The 19,874-nt window shown below is 36.8% G+C and overlaps 1 non-coding gene across 1 annotated transcript; it reads left to right on the top strand.

Annotated features, from left to right (window-relative positions):
- Positions 1 to 9,446: 9,446 nt before the first annotated feature.
- On the top strand, positions 9,447 to 9,553 carry LOC128293461 (small nucleolar RNA R71). The gene has a single exon (XR_008283643.1). It is a non-coding gene; the product is annotated as a small nucleolar RNA R71 (small nucleolar RNA).
- Positions 9,554 to 19,874: the final 10,321 nt, after the last annotated feature.

Below are 19,874 nucleotides of genomic sequence, written 5' to 3'. Positions count from 1 at the left end.
GCAATATCAGCATATAAATATGTCAAAAAGGGGTATGACACTTATCTTGTATATGTGATGGATACTGAGGTATCTGAGTCAAAGATTCAGTCAGTGCCGGTAGTAAATGAACTTCCTGATGTATTCCCAGAAAAATTACTTGGTTTGCCACCAGAAAGAGAAGTGGAATTCTCTATAGACCTTGTTTCGAGAACGACACCAATATCCATAGCACCTTACAGAATGGCTCCTACTGAGTTGAAAGAGCTGAAAGTTCAGTTGCAAGAATTGATAGATAGAGGTTTTGCTCGACTTAGTTACTACCAGTTTTTTTTTGTAAAGAAGAAGGATAGATCTTTGAGGCTGTGTATTGATTACAAATAGCTCAACAAAGTTACAATAAAGAACAAGTATCCATTGCCTCAGATCGATGACTTGTTTGACCAGTTAAAGTGTGCTACTATATTTTCAAAGATTGATTTCCGTTCTGGTTACTACCGATTACGGGTAAAGGAATCGGATGTGCCAAAGACAGCTTTTAGAACCAGGTATGGGCACTATGAGTTTCTTGTGATGCCATTCGGCCTGACAAATGCACTTGCAGTATTTATGGACTTGATGAACAAAATTTTCAGCCCGTGCTTAGACAGGTTTGTGGTGGTATTTATAGACGATATTTTGGTTTACTCTCAAGATGAAAACAAACATGCTGAACATTTGAGAATAGTGTTGCAAACTCTACGAGAGAAATAACTATACGCCAAATTCAGTAAATGTGAATTTTGGCTGAGAGAAGTTAGCTTCCTTGGGCATGTAGTATCTCCTGAAGGTATCTGTGTAGACCTGAATAAGATTTCAGCCATTGTAAATTGGAAACCACCGAAGAATGTCTCTGAAGTTCAAACTTTTCTAGGACTAACTGGTTATTATTGGAGATTTGTAAAAAGTTTTTCGATGATAGCTTCTCCGATGACTTGTTTGCTACAAAAAGATGTAAAATTTGAGTGGACTGATAAATGTCAGCAGAGCTTTGGTAGATTAAAGGCTTTATTGACAGAAGCACCTGTGTCAGTCTAGCCTGAATCTGGTAAGGAATTTACAGTTTATAATAACGCATGCTTAAATGGTTTAGGATATGTTTTGATGCAAGATGGTAAGGTAGTAGCCTGTGTTTCACGACAGCTAAAGCCACATGAAAGGAATTACCCGATACATGATCTTGAATTGGCAGCCATAGTATTTGCATTAAAAATCTAGTGACATTACTTGTTTGGTGAAAAATGCCACATATTCACTGATCATAAAAGCTTGAAATATTTGATGTCACAGAAAGATTTGAATTTGAGATAGCCCCGATGGCTTGAATTGCTAAAAGATTATGATTTTTATAGCAAATTTCTAAAGCTCAGAGAAATGATAGCAAGTTGCAAGCAAGATGGGTACAGAGTCAATCAACTTCTGATTTTGAATTTCATATTGGGACTGATGGTTGTTTGTTATTCAGAGGCAGAGTATGTGTACTGAAAGATTCTGAATTAGTACAGAAGATTTTGAATGAAGCTCATAATGTTAACATGTCTATTTATCTTGGTAGTAATAAAATGTATAACGATCTGAAAAAAGATGTACTGGTGGCCTGGAATGAAACGGAATATTTCTAAGTTTGTATCTAAATGCTTGATATGTTAGCAAGTAAAACCTAAACATCAGTTACCTTCTAGACTATTACAGGTTACGATACCAGAATGGAAATGGAAAAGAATTACTATGGACTTTGTAATAGGATTACCCCTATCTCTAAAGAAGAAAGATGCCATTTGGGTAATTGTTAATCGATTGACTAAGTCTGCACACTTTATCCCAGTACGTATGGATTTTTCCTTGGATAGATTGGTTGAGTTATATGTTTCTCAGATAGTCAGGTTGCATGGAGTGCCTGTCTCCATTATTTCAGACAGAGATCCTCGGTTTACTTCTCGATTCTGGAACAAATTGTAAGAAGCTCTAGGTACTCAGCTACACTTTAGTACTGCTTTTCACCCTCAAACAGATGGTCAAACTGAACGAGTAATACAGATTTTGGAAGATATGCTTCGGTGTTGTGTACTCGAATTTAAAGGTAGTTGGGAAAGGTATTTGCCTGTAGTTGAATTTGCTTATAATAATAGTTATCAATCTAGTATTAAAATGGCACCGTATGAAGCCTAGTATGGTCGCTGATCGCATGATTCGTAACAAGTAATAAATATTTATAATGAAGATCAAACCTAGACTAACTATTATCACGACGAAAAGGAAAGCGCACCTATCGAACAATAGTATAGTAATGGCAAGACCGGGATATCGTACCCAAGGGAACCAAAAGTACTAGTAATGACTATCTTTTTATTATCTAGTCTAAGAATAGAATGGTTTGTTTTAATTAACTAATTATTTAAACTAATTAACTGATTTAATTAAAGTAAAGAGAAAATTTGGAAAAAGACTTGAAGAAAAGCAATTGATAAAGACGACACCCAGGCAGGAATCCACTTAAATTTCACTTGTTATCTGACTCTGAACTGGACGATTTATTCACTTGACTTGTTCTGTAGAGATCCCCAAGTTAAGTTATTATCCCTATTCATGACTAATAACGTCTAATCCCTAGATTGAATAACCGAGACTTTTCTCTAATTAACATTCTAGGGTTGCATTAACTCGATCTATGGATCCCCTAATTAGGTTTCACCCTAATCCGGAAAAATCTCGTAACCCTATTTCTAGGCATTCGATCAACTCCGCTTAATTATGCCAAATCTACTCTTAGGCAGGGTTTATTCCTCCTCTACGTAAGCCCATCAAATCATGGATTAATACCTGGAAAATTAACTCAAGCATTAAGAAAACATAATTAAGAACAAATCAAGTATTTATCATACAGTTTAGATAATAATAACAAGATCCATCATAGGTTTTATCCCCCTTAGGTATCTAAGGGTTTAGTTCATAATAAAATAAGAGTACATCTCAAAAGTATGAAAATAACAAAATATAAAGAAAACTCTAAAACCCCTGAAGGAATTCTACGAGAGATCTTTAGTCTTGGAGTAGCTCCGGCTTTTGAGATGGATCGCCTGACTTCCTTCAAGTAATTCCTAGCGTGTGGTTCTGTCTTCCAGAAAAGTTCTGGAAGGAGCGACCTCCTTCTAGGTTACACTTAGGGTGTTTATATAGGCTTTGGATTGGCTTTCTTCCTCCCTAAGTACCTTTTTTCGTGTAAAATACAACTCTTTGAAAAAGGGACATGCTCGTGTGCCACGGACGTGTGACGTGGTTACCAAGCCGTGTTCGATCCGTTAAATTGCACACGATCGTGTGAGCTCAATGGCCAGTGAATCGTGAAAACCTTGGTCGACACCCCCGAAGGCCACAGGCGTGTGAGATGCCCGTGTGGCAAGGCTTAGGCCGTGTCATCTTCTCGATTTGGTCTGTTTTTACTTGTTTTTGCTCCTTTCGACTCTTGGTGCTTTCCTGAGTATAAAACATGAAATAACCAGATTAAGAGCACTCAAAATCCACAAATCTAGTAATAAACATCCATAAATATGCTAAGTATTTGGGGTGTAGATATGTATAATTTGGCGTTTATCAAATACCCCCACACTTAAGCATTTTCTTGTCCTCAAGCAAAATTCCCATTTACTGCTAGAATTCATTCTTCTTAATCACATAATCATTACTGAAAATGTTACAAGTTATTTCACAGAGAATCATACAGTGAGAATTCAACATAGGGGCATTAAAAGCCTCAAACAATCTAAATCGAATATTTTGATAATAAAATCATAGGTAATCTCCTTCCTCTAAGTAATTAACTTTAGTCCTAAATATACAAGAGATGAGATCCTCACTAAAGATTCACTCAAATCACTCAAAGTGTTTAAGGTTCAAGATTAAGCACTCGATTGTCTAACATGAAAAGTTATTACCATAAGCTTGTATGAAAATCAAATCTCCACCACTTGTAAATGATACGATATACTAATCAAAAGGTCTTTGCATGGTTGTAATGGGGTTTAGGTTACAGGTATGGATACAAGCTGAAGAGAAAATGGTTAGAATCGAGATAATTTTAATATATTACCCCACTATCAAAAACTTATTTACTGAACCACAAACAAATATCTAGAACTATTTTGCATGAGTTCATGACAACTTTAGCTTGCTGAGAATTACAATAATAATACTGAGGTTTTTTTTCTTAAGAAAAAATCAAGTTAATACAATATAGAAATCATACTTCATGATTCAGTAACAAAAAATGGTGAACATAGCAAGGTAAAAATATTAAATTCAATCTCGATAAAAAAGGTCAAATTCAGTAGGAGAATTTCAACAATAATGGGTTAATGGGTTAATGATAAGGGTTAATCAATGAAAAAGGGTTAGTAGGCTGAAAGGGTTTCACTAAGGGTTTAATTATGTGGGAAGGCTTTTTATGGAGTAAATGGGTTAAATTCTAAGTGCCTTTATCATCTCAATATATCAAATCATATATGTGATCTCGATATGTATAATCAAAGCACGTTCTAGAATAACAGTTCAATGTTGACACACTCAAACCATAAAAGAAGTGAGCAAGAAAGAAAGCTATATGCTCAAAAGGCTCAAAAATCTCACCAAAAATTTGGGTTTTTGATGTCATTCCGGTATACTTAAGATTTCAAGATAATACCTCAATTTAGGAAAATAGTGAAACTCCCTGTTATATGGATATGGAGCTTGATTCTGAGGATGGAGTGTTCGGGGAAAGTGGTGGCTGCCATTGTTCTTGGCTAGATGAAGAAATTGGGTCGTTGAACATGACACTCGTGAGGTATTGTTTCCCTTTTGTTTCCTCATTCCATAAAATATTCCTAGTAGCTTTGCATGGAAGTCTGTAGAATCATGAAGAGCTTATTAAGAGTTGGTATGGGAGAGAACGTAGTGGAATTACTTGTTAGAAATACCAGAAAATGGAAAAAGTAAAATTTACTAATATTGATATGTCTTTCAAAATAAAATAACAAAATTGAAATGAAAATAAAAATCAAAAGAATAAGAAAAATAAAATAAAAAAAACTAAATAAAAAAAACAGGAGGATTCAATGATCCTCGTCAGTAGGGCCCTCAGCTGGTTGTGCTGGAGTGGCGATGTGGAAGTTGGCACAGCTGCTGCATCATGGCCTGCATGTCGTCCATCTGTCGGTCCCATCGCCGATCTCGCTCACGGATCATCTCGAACTGTGTAGTACAATATTGCTCGAAATGGGCGAGGCGGTCGGAAAGGTGTGCCAATGAAGCAGCCGCATGAACTAGTTATTCCTTAGGTGGCGTGGTAGGAGGCTCCTCATACTGTAGGAGAACATCATCAGGGATGTCCTCAAGATCCTCCTCGTCAATGGCATGAGAGAGACGATACTGAAGAGGATCGGTCCCACGTCGGCGCTCGATCATTCTCATGTGTAACATAGTCATGATGCCCTGTGGGGACATCTGACCTATCAGGGTAAGCATTGATGACTGGGCCGTGGTGTTGAGGAGGCCGAAGTGCAGATGGCAAGGCACGTCACGTAGGGGTCAATGGAGATCACTCCCTTCCTATGCCGCTCGGTTTGATGGCGAATGGCGAAAGCAATGAAGTAGGCCAAGTCAGTCACGTCTGTATTCGCCATGCACCATAAATAGTAGGCATCGTGGGTGTTGACGACGCCAGTGCTCTCTCTCCTCCCGATCAAGGTGTGTGCCAATATGGCATGGAGATATCGTAGGGAAAGGTGGAGAGCTGAGGCCTTCGAGCGGCTGGGGTTGTAGTTGGAAGAGAGTGGTGCCAAAGCCTTCCAGCACAAGGAGGGGGAGATGTGGATATTGCGTGGTAGTGCATTCATGTGCTCCTCCTCTATAAACTCATCGGTGTAAAGTCCCAGAGCAACTCCAAACTCTGGGACACTCATCAAACGAACTAGACCGCCTAATCGGAAGTGAATGGTGCTTGGGTCATCATTGTTCGTCATCACCACCTGTAAATGAAAAGTAGAGCATAATTCTAAAGTTAGCTCTAAATAAGTGGGCTCGGTAATAGCGAAGAACTGTGCCCATGGGTCTATGGATAGGAGGGCACGGATGGCATCAGCGAGCTAGACTTACTCTATGGCAACCCAGTCGATGCAACGACCTGTGGTGATGGGTCGTGTGCGTAGTATTTGAAATAGCTCCTCCTGCAAAGCTTGTGGAAAGTAAAGGATCGAGTGTCGAACTTCGGCTGTAGCACGCACTGAGGAAGAGCCCGATCCCCTACGTCTCTTTGAGGATGGGACCGCGGCCTTCTTTCCTCTTGATGACGACATAATGTACCTGAAAATATATGAGTAGTGATAGAATCCACGATACATCAGTAGTTAAGCAAGAGGCCCAAAACTAGTATATGCTATTTAGTGGCTTAAATAATTCAAATATAGAAAAATTTAGAGTAAATTCCTAACTTGTTTAAAGCAAAATAGTACAATATCTATGTAAAGCATGTAGAACACTAATGTAGCAATACAAATTGGAAAAATAAAGTTGAGAAAGTGAACCAAGGGCTGTTGTATGGCGGCGCAGGGGCGTGTGGTGGCGAGCGCGGGTGTGTGACGTGGAGAGGAAGCCATGTGGTGGGAAAAATGGAGGGTAGAAAGAGGGGAAAGTGGGGATTAATGCAAGGGGAATGAATTTCAGGATGGTTTGAGGGTTGGGGAAGTGAGAATCTTAGGAATGGTGGCCGGAATAAGGATTAGGGAGTAGGGATGAGAAGTTTTCGGCTAGGGTTTTGAAAGGGGGGAAGAAGATGAACAGTGGTTTGTTTATATAGGGGAGGGTCACACGGCCTAGGGCCACGCCCGTGTGCTTTGAGTGTGAGCCCGTGTTTTTCAAATTTTTCAATTTAGGTCGTGTCTGTTGTTCCACGCCCGTGTGTCTTGGGCGTGTGTGGCACACGGCCATGTCGTACGGCCGTGCCTAGTTTGTTCGCTTCTCCCACGCCCGTATGTTCTGGTAGCATGCTCGTGTATTGTTGTACACGATTGAATGGCACGGGTGTGTTGCACGCCCGTATCGGAGAAACAGAATTGAACCTTGTCCCTGGCACGTCCATGGGTTTTCATTTCCGCGCCCGTGTGTTCCTATCAAGTTCACCCACGGCCATGTCGCACAGCCATGGGGATTTAGCACACCCTGTGTTTTGGGGAAATCATGTCCTGCTTCAACACGACCGTATCACACGGCCTTGTCGCTTCCCTTGTTTGGCCACAGCTTTAGGCACGCCCGTGTGCCTGGTCGTGTGTGTTGAAAAACTGTGCAATTCAAAGATTAAGTTAAGGATCCAATGTGTTAGAAAAATAAAAATAAAGAAATCAAAATATGTTAGTGCTCGGGTTGCCTCCCGAGAAGCACTTATTTATAGTCTAAGCTCAACTTACCTCTCCATTGATTTATCATGGTGGTATGAGGAGTTCATACTTCTCGTTCCTGCTGTCAATTTTAAAATAAGGTTTTAAACGGGTGTTGTTTACCTTAAAAGTGCCGAACTTGGGATGACTCACCTCCACTGTACCAAATGGAAAAATACTAAGTACCGTAAGAGGGATTTCCTCATTTGGTGTGGTAGTGACAATGTGAGGATCAACGGCATCTAGTAAGACTGTATCACCGACCTGAAGTTGATTAGGAGAGGTATCGAACTTATTTTTGCGTAGTTTCGATTTATCATGTGTTCTCGGTTTGTGTTCTCGCTATTCATCTAGCTCCTCTATCCGTAGTCTTCGTTCTTCATGGGCGTCTTTGTTCTCTTCATGATAGTAGCGCACTGTCTCTGTTGTCTTTGTTCGAGGAAGTTCCTGCAAGGACGATTGAATATTAGTTTTATCATCGATAGTTTTTATAGCATTATCTTGAGTTTTAGAGGTTTTGACTGAGTCGCGTGCTTGGAGTGTTACTGCGTCGTCACTTGCACGAAGTGTTAGCTCTCCTGTGCCTACATTAATAATGGTTCTGGCAGTTGCTAAAAATGGTCGTCCTATGATTAGAAGTACCTTGTTATCCTCATCCATATATAAGACAACGAAGTCTACAGGGTAAATAAATTTATCAATTTTAACAAGAACGTCTTCAATAATGCCCTTAGGAAATCTAACTGTTTTGTCAGCCAATTGTATGCTCTTCCTAGTCTGTTTGGGTTTACCGAGACCTAGTCATTTAAACATTTTATATGGCATAACATTTATACTTGCCCCTAGATCATCTAAAGCATTATTCACAGATAGACTACCAATTAAGCAAGGAATTGTAAAACTCCCTGGATCTTTCAATTTGTTAGGTAGCTCATTCTTTAGAATAGCTGAACAGACTGCATTGAGTTCCATATGTGATGCAGTGTCTAATTTTCTTTTATTGCTCAGAAGTTCCTTTAAGAATTTTGCTGAGTTGGGCATCTGGGAAAGAACTTCAATAAAGGGTAAGTTAATATGTAATTTCTTTAAGAGTTTGACAAACTTACCGAATTATTCTTCTGTTCTGTCTTTCATCATCGCTTTAGGATATGGCACACGAGGTTCATGATTCGTACTTACCTATTTGGGATCATTATTGTTTACCTCTTCTCGTCCTTTGTTCATCGTGTTGGCTTGCTGTAATTCTGGTTCAGGTGCAATGAATCCTTCCTTATCTTGAGTGCTAATTTCATTGAGGTGTCCCCTTGGATTAGGTTCAGTATTACTTGGTAGGCTACCTTGTGGTCGTTCGGAGATTAGTTTGGACAGCTGGCCTATCTGAGTTTCTAATTCTTGGATCGATGCTTGTTGATTCTTAAGTGCTATCTCGGTATTTTGGAAACGGGTTTCTGACACCGAGATGAATTTAGAAAACATCTCTTTAAGGTTCAGTTTCTTCTCTTGTTGATAAGGTGGCTGTTGAAAACCTTGAGGATTTTGTGGCTTTTGATTCCTTTGACCACCCCAGGAGAAATTTGGGTGGTTCCTCCACCCTGCATTATAAGTATTACTGTATGAGTTATTTTGAGATCTAAAGTTATTGTTACCCATATAGTTGACTTGTTCCTCTTCGTTTGTGGGATTGAAGGATTGATATTCTGTATTTACACCTCCTCCGCTTGAGTCACACCTCTTTACTGGATGTACCTGCGTAGAACCAAGTAAACCGTCAATATTTTTATTGAGAAGTTCTACCTGATTTGAGAGCATGGTGACTGAATCGATGTTATAGACGCGGCTGTTTTCATTAGCTTTATCCTCATAACTTGCCATTGATAGTTGTTCAGTGACATCTTCTCTATGAATTCATAGGCAACTTCCGGTGTTTTATTGTTGATGGTTCCGCCAGCAACTGCGTCAATCATTTGTCTTGTCGAGGGATTCACACCATTGTAGAACGTTTGAACTTGCAGCCAAAGTGGTAACTCATGGTGAGGGCACCTTCTCAGTAAGTCCTTGTATCTCTCCCATGCATTGTAAAGTGTTTCTAAATCCATCTACACAAAAGAAGAGATATCATTACGCAATTTAGCCATTTTAGCTGGCGGAAAATATTTTAGTAAAATTTCTCAGTCATTTGTTCCCAAGTAGTGATAGACCCTCGTGGTAACGAGTTCAACCACTGTTTAGCTTTGTTTCACAGCGAAAAGGGAAATAACCGAAGATAAATGGCATCATCAGAAACGCCATTAATTTTGAATGTATCTCAAAATTCAAGAAAATTAGCCAAATATCCTCATCTTGCAAACCATCAAACTGAACAAACTACTGTATAATCTGAATTGTGTTAGGTTTTAGTTCGAAATTATTCACAGCAATAGCAAGTCTAACTATACTAGACTCAGTTCCTGTTAAAGAAGGTTTAGCATAATCATACATAGTACGTGGAGCAGGATTTTGATTAGCTGCAATTGCAGGAGACAACTGATTGCCTGGATTTTCGGCCATCTCTTCGGTTGGGGTTTGAGTATCGTCTTCACGCTCGTTCTTCGTGTAGCGTAAACTACGCCTTATTTCTCTTTGATTTTTGCGAATTGTACGATAGATTTCTTTGTCAAAGAGTAATAGTCCTGACGGGTTTTTTCTAATCATAAACTATAAAAACCTGCCAAGAGAGAGAAAAAAATAAATTAATAAATAATAAATAATATAAAATTGTAAGAAAAATAAATGGCAAAAGTAATAAAAATTTAGTGTTCCTAATATTTTAGATCCCCAGCAACGGTGCCAAAAACTTGATCGCGTGATTTGTAACAAGTAATAAATATTTATAACGAAGATCAAACCTAGACTAACTATTATCACGATGAAAAGGCAAGCGCACTTATCGAACAATAGTATAGTAATGGCAAGACCTGGATATCGTACCCAAGGGAACCAAAAGTACTAGTAATGACTATCTTTTTATTATCTAGCCTAAGAATACAAAGGTTGTTTTAGTTAACTAATTATTTAAACTAACTAACTGATTTAATTAAAGCAAAGAGAAAATTTGGAAAAGGACTTGAAGAAAAGCAATTGATAAAGACGACAACCAAGGAGGAATCCACCTAAATTTCACTTGTTATCTGACTCTGAACCAGACGATTTATTCACTTGACTTGTTCCATAGAGATCCCTTAATTAAATTATTATCTCTATTCAAGACTAATAACATCTAATCCCTAGATTGAATAATCAAGACATTTCTCTAATTAACATTCTAGGGTTGTAATATCCTGATTTTGGGCCTAGTCGGAATAGTGGTTTCGTGACCACAAAATCCGAGATATAAATAATTATTTTATGATTATTTTAAGGTCTATGATATGATTGCATGATTGTGTGAAAATTTCGTGAAGAAATTTTATGCATAAAGTGCTTAATTTGAAATTTGGGACTAAATTGAATAAATTGCAAAACTTGTGTTCTAGAAGTATTTTGCATAAAATTGAATTAGATTATTAATTAGAGGTCCTTAAAGAGTAATTTTACCAATTTCTAAGTCTATGGACAAAATTGGACATGGATGGAATTTTGGAAAGTTTAGTAGTAAGGGCATTTTGGTCATTTAGGGTAAAATGAATTAAAATACAAAATTAAAAGCCAATTTTGCTCATCTTCAACCCCATGGCCGAATATAGCAAGGAGAAACCATGGCTAGGGTTTTCAAGCTTCCAAGCTCGATTGTAAGTTCGTTCTAGCCTCGCTTTTAATGATTTTTACGCTTTTGGAGTCCCGGTAGCTCGATTTAGCTTATGCTAGCAATAATTTAACCTAGGGTTTATATTTGGAAAAATACCCATAGGTGAAATTTGTGTATTTTGGTGTTTTATGATAGAATATGAGGTTTTAAATTATGTTAGACAACTTGTGCTACTCGGTTTTAAGTGAAAACGAGCAAAAGGGCTTAATCGGTAAAAATACCTAATAGTCATAAGTACATGTTAGAGTGAGAATTTGATGTTGCCATAGAAGGAAAAATGATCAGCATGTCATAAAACATAAGAAAATAGGCTGAATTTTAATTTACGAGCTTTGGGGCAAAAATGTAAATATGCAAAAGTTTAGGGAAAAATTGTAATTTTTCCAAAATATGATTTTGGGTCAATTTGAATAATGTGAGTCCTAATTATACTATATTTTAAATGATAGAGCAAGGAAAACTGAAATTGGGCTAAAATGGGGAAAATACCAAGTTGTGGATGAAATGGTAAAATAGCCATTTTCGCATACGAGGTAAGTTCATATGTAAATGTTGGTAACATAGTTATTATTTTAAATGTTTTAATGTTTTTAAATGATATGATAATTATTATGAAATATTATACTTGTGATAATTGTTTGATAATATGTCAAATTATGTGATATACTTGGAAAATATGAAATACTACCGAGTATCAGATATCGGCATTCCGTAGAAGATGGTTGAGACACATGATTGGGAAAAGGTCCCGTTGAACCTTAGGAATGGATTAGGATACAAGTGACATGTCACTGGGATATTTGGGCATCCGAACTCGTTGAGTTGAGTCCGAGTTCACTTATGGATGCGAGCGTCCGAACTCGTTGAGTTGAGTCCGAGTTCGTGAGATGTAACTAGGCATCCGAACTCGTTGAGTTGAGTCCGAGTTCACTTATGGATGAGAACGCCCGAGCTCGTTGAGTTGAGTCTGAGTTCACTTATGGGCGGGTTACATGGTAGCTTGGCTACATATGTGGCACTTATGTGCAAACTTTCCATGTATCCGAATTATATTCCGATGTGTTCAACGGGTAAAGTTCTACTCAAATGGAGGAATACTCAAGATGAAAGGGACGTATTGGTAAGTGTTGTGAAATGGATAATTTGAACAGGTATGTACTTAACCCTCGGGTTGAAAACTCGATATAACAACAATATGGTAAGATGATAAATGAAAAGGTGATATGAATGTCTTGGTGATGATTATGCAAATGATGTTTTATGTTTGCTTATATGGTTATGTTACTTGCTATTTGCATGTGAGCTTACTAAGCATTTATGCTTACTCCCTCCTTTTCATTCCTTGTAGTGTTGACAAGCCAGCTCGGAAATCGGAAACGGTCGGAGGCACGCTCACACTATCCGTATACGATCTTGACATAATGGCTTGTATATTTTGAGTATGGCATGTATAGCATTATAATCATCTTGTATATATGGTCTTATGATATGGTTATTGAGTGGTATGGAGATAGAAATGCTTGGTAATGATTAGCCATTGGAATGGCTAATTATGATCATATTTGGTATTATGTATGTCAAATTGCTAGCTAATCCATGGAAACCATGAAATAGGTAAAATTTACCATAAAATAGATTCAGACAGCAGCAGTGACGTGAGTTTGAAAAATCACTAAAAATAGTAGAAATGGAATTAAATAATGAATAAGTTATGGAATCGAATCTTGATGAGTCTATTTTCATATGGAATAAGCGAAACAGGTATATGAGCTATATTTTATGAGATGTTTAAATTTTTGTGAAATAGGGCCAGAGCAATTTCTAGATCCCCTGTTCTGACTTTGGAAATTCACCATAAATTTTACAAAGATAATTAGAAGTCATGCTTTATATGTACAGATTCCTTATTGAGTCTAGTTTTATTAGAGATAAACGGCATAGTCATTGAAGCTCTTTACAGGGAGATATCTGATTCGTAATACACTGAGGTCAGAGTAGTTGAACCCTGAAACAGGGGAGACTTTAACTAATAAAATGTACTAATTGGCCCAACCAAAAATTCTAGAAAAAAATTAGTAGATATATATATGAGTATAGTTTCAGGAAAAATTTACGGAATTGGATTTCGAGTTTCGTAACTCGAGATATGATTTTTAAAGCGACTGTGATGCAGTTAGCCAGCTTGTCTGGAAATTTTAAAATGAATTGTATGAGCTGTTTAATTAATGAATTAAGTCCGTTAACACCTCGTGTTCGACTCGGAAACGGTCTCGGTGCACGGGTGTTACATTTAGTGGTATCGAGCAGGTTTAGTCGGTTCTCGGACTAACCTAGCATGTGTAAAGGTTTAGCTATACATGCCACCGATCCGTGATAGTGTGATGTCTTCCGACGCGTATAAGTACCGCCTTATTTAGACAGGTACTCTCCAACCGAGCTGCGCCAACCATGTTCAATGTTAAGTAAAGGTATTTGAGTAAAATTATGATTATGATAAGTCTCGGTTCAAAAAGTATGAATAAAGGTTTATGATACATATGTGATAATATGTGAGATGAAAGTTCATGTTGTGATAAATATTCATATTTGCTTAATGCTCATATGATGTAGTGTATGTGGCTTACTTGATAAGATGAACGGAATAAATAGAAAGTAGTAGAGGTATGAATAAAGGTCATAATATTATGATACTAATGAAAATGTCCTTGTCTTGATTGGATGTCGAATGTTGATGAATGTTAATGGTATATAATTTTTATGAGGTAAAGGATTATAATGAAATGAACTTATCTATGTTAAATTGTTGGACCGAATTATATGATTGTAATGATATGTACATGATGATGCACGAAATGAAAGTTGTGATTGTGATGCAAATATCTATGTTTGTTTGGCCTTATATAATGTCATGAGCATGAATTAATTTAATTAATTGAATGGATAAGTAAAGTGTCTAGAAAACATAGAATGTATGCATAAGTATATTGTCTAAATGGGACAATAGGAAAATTGGTGTAAGCCAACATGAATGAATGACATGATTTTGATGATGTTACTATGATGATGGAAGTTGTGTCATATGTGTATGTATAAGAAAGTCGAGTCGAGGTCCTACAACCTCCCCTTACCAAAGTGGTACTTATAATGGAATTTCATGAGATTTGTATTGAATAAGTTTTCGGTTGAGAACCCAAAGAGTTCAAAGATAGAATAATTATAAGTATGATCCGAGATTGAAAATGAGCTGATAAGTAAAGTCGAGCCGTAAAGTATCGGATTGACGTAAAATTATTGGAGTTATGCAATCGTCCTAGTTAGAAAAGGAATTCTCCTTGGTAAATCAAATTACTCAAGTGCAAGGTCGAGAAAAGTGTAAATCAAATTTATTCAGAATTGGCCTTTTTAGTGAATGGTTTAATATAAAATTTGTGACGGCAGAATAGTTGGGGAAATGATATTTCAAATGTGAATTATCCGAGTGTGATGCTTATGACCGGATAGATTTAGCGATCTCTTTTGAGATGTTCTATGTGTTCACCCGCTCGTAAATATTTCTATGGCTATTGATCTTCAAGAAATTCTTGTTATATGGGAATGTCTTCTAATTTGGTGTTGGATGAAAGCATTGGTAGTCCGATTGGTTTATAAATTATATTGCTCTATTTCATCGGGTATTCTATTTCATTTCGTCGATAAGAATTGATGAGAGAATTCATATGATATTATGATTCTGCTTTCTTCTACTTGATGCTTCATCGATATATATGTATGGGAAGATGTATTGATCTTGTTATATTTGATTTCAGTGGGATTAAATGATGTTTTCTTTTGGACTTTCTTTCTTTGAAGAATTATCGTGGTATTCTCAGATTTTCTCTATGAATTTGGTTTTCGATTCTCCCAGATAGTATCGTATCTTGGGTTTCTTTATCCCGGATCTCTTTATTCGGATTTCTTTATTCCGGTTTCTCTATCTTGGATTTCTTTATTCGGTTTTCTTGTTATCTTTGTTCCATAATTTGTCAATTACGACTCATGTTCAAGTACGTTCTTCACTTCGTGATAATCATGTCAAATATGACTATACTTCTAATTTGATCTTGGTAATGTGGTGATTTTAGTATTGGGATTTTTCTAATTTCGTGTAAGGATTTGACCTCATTAAAGGCATAGGTGATAAAAGCGCGAGTTTTAGTCGGTATGGTAAATTATTTATTTGAAAGATTTCATGTGACAATTATGTCGAGATTATTTTTCCCAAGTTTGATAATAGAATTTCATTTTGTACAGATCAAAGAGTAAATAGTTTGAACGAGAAGTCTATATTTAATAGAAAGAGTTGAATATTAGTTTAAGTCACTACGAATGATAAGGTTTCCATCTTGTGAAAGCTGAAAAGTTAATTACATGTTGATGAGTTCGGATAGATGAGAATATTGGTAACCAAGCGTCTGAACTAGACTAGTCTACATTGAGCAATGACTTCGACTTTCAAGAATGTATTGTTGTATGAATTGTGATGTGTTTCAAGACGGTGAGGTAATGTGATAGTTTAGAGCATCCGATGTTACATAAAATCGGAGTTGTTAAAGGGTTAAAGCCGAGCATTGGGATCTATCAAAATTATCCTTGTCAATGTTGATATTGGGATGGAAATGAGAAGGATTATTCTTGAGGCCATATCGAATTATTTCTATGGCGGAAAAAGGAAAATGGGATGTATCCTATTGTTAAATGTTTGGCGAGATCTATAAATCACATCAGATTGAATGAATTCCTACTCATCGATTCATGGAATTTCGTGTCTCTTTAATTTTCGGATTTCTTGGAATTCGGTCTCCATTAAATCAAGTTGAGATCCGTGTTTTATGTCATGATATCATGGGAAATTGAGAAGGGTTGAAAATTTAAGAACGGTTGAGAGTTGAGACCGTAAGCTTTTAGATCATATGAGAAATTGAAGAGATGTATTGGAGGTACAGTCTAAGTGCAAGTTCTTCGACACCAAATATGAGATTAAAAGTGAAGACCACTTTTTCGGTAAGATTTTCTGGGACGAAAATCCACGAAGGGGAGAGTTGTAATATCCCGATTTTGGGCCTAGTCGGAATAGTGGTTCGTGACCACAAAATCTGAGATATAAATAATTATTTTATGATTATTTTAAGGTCTATGATATGATTGCATGATTGTGTGAAAATTTCGTGAAGAAATTTTATGCATAAAGTGCTTAATTTGAAATTTGGGACTAAATTGAATAAATTGCAAAACTTGTGTTCTAGAAGTATTTTGCATAAAATTGAATTAGATTATTAATTAGAGGTCCATAAATAGTAATTTTACCAATTTCTAAGTCTATGGACAAAAATTGGACATGGATGGAATTTTTGGAAAGTTTAGTAGTAAGGGCATTTTGGTCATTTAGGGGTAAAATGAATTAAAATACAAAATTAAAAGCCAATTTTGCTCATCTTCAACCCCATGGCAGAATATAGCAAGGAGAAACCATGGCTAGGGTTTTCAAGCTTCCAAGCTCGATTGTAAGTTCGTTCTAGCCTCGCTTTTAATGATTTTACGTTTTGGAGTCCCTAGCTCGATTTAGCTTATGCTAGCAATAATTTAACCTAGGGTTTATATTTGGAAAAATACCCATAGGTGAAATTTGTGTATTTTGGTGTTTCATGATAGAATATGAGGTTTTAAATTATGTTAGACAACTTGTGCTACTCGGTTTTAAGTGAAAACGAGCAAAGGGCTTAATCGGTAAAAATACCTAATAGTCATAAGTACATGTTAGAGTGAGAATTTGATGTTGCCATAGAAGGAAAAATTATCAGCATGTCATAAAACATAAGAAAATAGGCTGAATTTTAATTTACGAGCTTTGGGGCAAAAGTGTAAATATGCAAAAGTTTAGGGGCAAAATTGTAATTTTTCCAAAATATGATTTTGGGTCAATTTGAATAATGTGAGTCCTAATTAGACTATATTTTAAATGATAGAGCAAGGAAAACTGAAATTGGGCTAAAATGGGAAAATACCAAGTTGTGGACGAAATGGTAAAATAGCCATTTTCGCATACGAGGTAAGTTCATATGTAAATGTTGGTAACATAGTTATTATTTTAAATGTTTTAATGTTTTTTAAATGATATGATAATTATTATGAAATATTATACTTGTGATAATTGTTTGATAATATGTCAAATTATGTGATATACTTGGAAAATATGAAATACTACTGAGTATCGGATCGGCATTCCGTAGAAGATGGTTGAGACACATGATTGGGAAAAGGTCCCGTTGAACCTTAGGAATGGATTAGGATACAAGTGACATGTCACTGGGATATTTGGGCATCCGAACTCGTTGAGTTGAGTCCGAGTTCACTTATGGATGCGAGCGTCCGAACTCGTTGAGTTGAGTCCGAGTTCGTGAGAAGTAACTAGGCATCCGAACTCGTTGAGTTGAGTCCGAGTTCACTTATGGATGCGAACGCCCGAGCTCGTTGAGTTGAGTCCGAGTTCACTTATGGGCGGGTTACATGTTAGCTTGGCTACATATGTGGCACTTATGTGCAAACTTTCCATGTATCCGAATTATATTCCGATGTGTTCAACGGGTAAAGTTCTACTCAAATGGAGGAATACTCAAGATGAAAGGGACGTATTGGTAAGTGTTGTGAAATGGATAATTTGAACAGGTATATACTTAACCCTCGGGTTGAAAACTCGATATAACAACAATATGGTAAGATGATAAATGAAAAGGTGATATGAATGTCTTGGTGATGATTATGCAAATGATGTTTTATGTTTGCTTATATGGTTATGTTACTTGCTATTTGCATGTGAGCTTACTAAGCATTTATGCTTACTCCCTCCTTTTCATTCCTTGTAGTGTTGACAAGCCAGCTCGGAAATAGGAAACGGTCGGAGGCACGCTCACACTATCCGTATACCATCTTGACATAATGGCTTGTATATTTTGAGTATGGCATGTATAGCATTATAATCATTTTGTATATATGGTCTTATGATATGGTTATTGAGTGGTATGGAGATAGAATGCTTGGTAATGATTAGCCATTGGAATGGCTAATCATGATCATATTTGGTATTATGTATGTCAAATTGCTAGCTAATCCATGGAAACCATGAAATAGGTAAAATTTACCATAAAATAGATTCAGACAGCAGCAGTGACGTGAGTTTGAAAAATCACTAAAATAGTAGAAATGGAATTAAATAATGAATAAGTTATGGAATCGAAGCTTGATGAGTCTATTTTCATATGGAATAAGCAAAACGGGTATATGAGCTATATTTTATGAGATGTTTAAATTTTTGTGAAATAGGGCCAGAGCAATTTCTGGATCCCCTGTTCTGACTTTGGAAATTCACCATAAATTTTACAAAGATAATTAGAAGTCATGCTTTATATGTACAGATTCCTTATTGAGTTTAGTTTTAATAGAGATAAACGGCATAGTCATTGAAGCTCTGTACAGGGAGATATCTGATTCGTAATACACTGAGGTCAGAGTAGTTGAACCCTGAAACAGGGGAGACTTTAACTAATAAAATGTACTAATTGGCCCAACAAAAAATTCTAGAAAAAAATTAGTAGATATATATATGAGTCTAGTTTCAGGAAAAATTTACGGAATTGGATTTTGAGTTTCGTAACTCGAGATATGATTTTTAAAGCGACTGTGATGCAGTTAGCCAGCTTGTCTGGAAATTTTAAAATGAATTGTATGAGCTGTTTAATTAATGAATTAAGTCCGTTAACACCTCGTGTTCGACTCCGGCAACGGTCTCGGGTACGGGGTGTTAGAAGGGTTGCATTAACTCGATCTATGGATCCCCTTATTAGTTTTCACCCTAATCCAATAAAATCTCGTAACCCTATTTTTAGGCGTTCGATTAACTCTGCTTAATTATGCCAATTCTACTCTTAGGCAGGGTCTATTCCTCCTCTGCATAAGCACATCAAATTATGAATTAATACCCGAAATATTAACTCAAGCATTAAGAACACATAATTAAGAAAAAATCAAGTATTTATCATGCAATTCAGATAATAATAACAAGATCCATCATAGGTTTTATCCCCCTTAGGTATCTAAGGGGTTTAGTTCATAATAAAATAAGAGTACATCTCAAAAGTATAAAAATAACAAAACATAAAGAAAACTCTAAAACCCCTGAAGGAATTCTAAGAGAGATCTTTAGTCTTGGAGTAGTCCGGCTTTTGAGATGGATCGTCTGGCTTCCTTCAAGTAATTCCTGGCGTGTGGTTCTGTCCTCCAGAAAAGTTCTGGAAGGAGCGGCCTCCTTCTAGGTCACACCTAGGGTGTTTATATAGGCTTTGGATTGGCTTTCTTCCTCCCTAAATACCTTTTTCTGTTTAAAATAAAACTCTTTGACAAAGGGACACGCCCGTGTACCACGGCTGTGTGACGTGATTACCAGGCCGTGTTCGACTCGTTAAATTCCACACGGCCGTGTGGGCTTAATGGTCAGGCCATGTGAATCGTGAAAACCTTGGTCGACACCTCCGAAGGCCACAGGCGTGTGAGATGCCCGTGTGACAAGGCTTAGGTCGTGTCATCTTCTCGATTTGGTCTGTTTTTTTCCTTTTTAGCTCATTTTTGCTCCTTTC

This window comes from Gossypium arboreum, chromosome 5, assembly GCF_025698485.1.
Source record: "Gossypium arboreum isolate Shixiya-1 chromosome 5, ASM2569848v2, whole genome shotgun sequence".
Lineage (NCBI taxonomy): Eukaryota > Viridiplantae > Streptophyta > Magnoliopsida > Malvales > Malvaceae > Gossypium > Gossypium arboreum.
This window is presented reverse-complemented; position numbering and strand designations above follow the sequence as displayed.